The sequence below is a fragment of the Triticum dicoccoides genome, chromosome 4A (genome assembly GCF_002162155.2).
Source record: "Triticum dicoccoides isolate Atlit2015 ecotype Zavitan chromosome 4A, WEW_v2.0, whole genome shotgun sequence".
Taxonomy (NCBI): domain Eukaryota; kingdom Viridiplantae; phylum Streptophyta; class Magnoliopsida; order Poales; family Poaceae; genus Triticum; species Triticum dicoccoides.
This window is the reverse complement of record NC_041386.1, coordinates 726,397,143-726,399,484: the sequence shown is the minus strand read 5'-3', so window position 1 is coordinate 726,399,484 and position 2,342 is coordinate 726,397,143.

Sequence of the window (2,342 nt, the reverse complement as noted above, 5' to 3'; positions counted from 1 at the left end):
GGTCAAGAAACCGTAGCCATCTATTGATCAATGAGCTAGTCAATTAGAGGCTTACTAGGGACATTGTGTTGTCTATGTACCCACACATGTATCTGAGTTTCCTATCAATACAATATAGCATGGATAATAAACGATTATCATGAACAAGGAAATATAATAATAATAACTAATTTATTATTGCCTCAAGGGCATATTTCCAACACGCATATCTCTCCTTTTTCACTTCTTCGCATCATCTACCAGCGCATCTCCACGGCCTTCTAGGCGCCAACCTCGCATGCTCCTCGTGGCTAGCGAGCCTCTCTCCTCGAACAACCATAGACACAACACCCTTGAGTTTGACCTACCCTACTCCTCTATCTCTTCCTCCCATCCAGAACCGCCATTTGCATGCCCCTCACCACCGCTGCTGCAACAGCCCACCCCGCTACTACTCCAAGCTTCCTTGTTGGGCTTCTACAGCCGGCGGCGGTGATGCGAGCGACGAACCTTTTTTTGCTTCAACCGAACAAACGATGTGAAACGAGACGAGGGCAGTGCTATCAGCCGGCAGCATCAGAAGCTAGAACCGGCTTTGGCAAAAGCTACAACCGAAGAGTAGAAAGCTACAACCAACCATACTGCACAGGCAAAAGCCGGAACCAGACACAAAAAAAAAAGCTACAGCCACCGATATGAGTGCTGCAACCATTGCCAAAAAAGCTTCAAGCCTAGATAGACAAAGCTTCAACCATGAATAGGGGAAGCTTCAACAGCCACTCTCAAACTGAAAAAGCTGCAACCGTTACAAAAAAAGTTTCAACCTTAGGTGAAAAAAGATTCAACCGAAAGATATACAAAGTTTCAACCGGACACTGCAAGAAAAAAATAGTTGCAACCGTTTACAGAATAAGTTTCGATCATAGATGAAAAAAACTTCAATCAACACGGTGGAAAGCTTCAATATGTGAAAAAGCTTCAACCGGCATGAAAAAAAGCTTCAACCGGTATGAAGAAAAGCTTCAACTGGCACACCAATGGTGCAAGCAGCGATGTTGAGAGCTGAGGCCGGCGACACGAGAGTGCAGCGACAGATGTGCTACGACGATGGCTACTAGGTGCTGCAACGACAAAGGCTGTCGACATGCTTCAAGATGGCGTTGTTTTTGCTACGGGAGCGACGGCTTAGTGCTGGATCGGCGAGGACAGACGCTGCGACAGCGACCGGTGGTGACCAACGGCGACGAGGACGGGGAGTGCATCCAGCAGCGTGGGGCGGCAGAGGAAGGAAGTCCAGGTGAGCGGGTGGTGGGTGGCGGCCGGGAGGACGTCCAGTCGACGTGGGGTAGTGCTCGCGCTGCGTACGGAGAGAGAGAAAGAGATTGGGGGAAGTCAACGTCTTGCCAGTCTCTATCCCGCCGCCGCCGCCTCTGCTCTCCCGCTCCGGCGCCGCCCTGCCTAAGGCCTGCGCTGGCTTCTCAGTCAACGGCCGGCGGCCATCGCACTGCAGGCTATTCTGATACTGCTTCCTTCCATGGCTTCAGCTCAGGCAACTGACGGTGGTTCCTGACCTTGATTTTGCTTCTGTTTCCTCTGTACGTATGTTTCAATGTGTTATATACAGGACTTGGGTGCTGAAATCTCGTCGAAGATGCATGTGGTGATTTTGTTTCGATTCGATTGTACCATGCGTGCGTGAATGTGCACGCAGGGCTGCTTTGGTCATTATGTTGCCAACTGTGGCACAAGTTGTTAAATGGAGTCTCAAGAAATTTTTCCCTATGCTGATTTCCTTTTTGTTTCTTGCCGGGGGCTTGCTCCAATCCTGCCTTTGCTACATAGGTGCAATACAAATGAACTACTCATATGATTCACACAACAACAAAAAACACCTAATTCAATCATAGGGAACAGGCAGGATTTGCTGAAAAGACTTTGACTTGTTCTTGCTTTGCTTGTCATCATCAGAGCGTGTTTTTCCATCCATCTCTTTCTCTCCAGGTGTCCTCATCCATCAATCACCTACCTATCAACGACCGTCGCTGAGAATAATCTATCACCTAAAGCCAAGCCAAGGCTGAACCGAAGTGAACTGGTCAAGCACAAGCTCTGACCTCTTCATGTCATTGCCATGCCAAGGCCAGCAACACATATGCTACTACCTGGTCAGAGATATCCACAATATGACCTTTTCACAAGATCTTGCAGACCAAGCACGATGGCCACGTGCAACACATAAAGGCAAGATTTGCTACGGCTGCAATGCAAAAAGTATGCCAAGACAAGTAAATTTTTGTACTTTATGTTGTCTTGACAGTGTCCATCTTCATGTAGTTGGCAACCCCCTGCGAGAAGAGACTAGT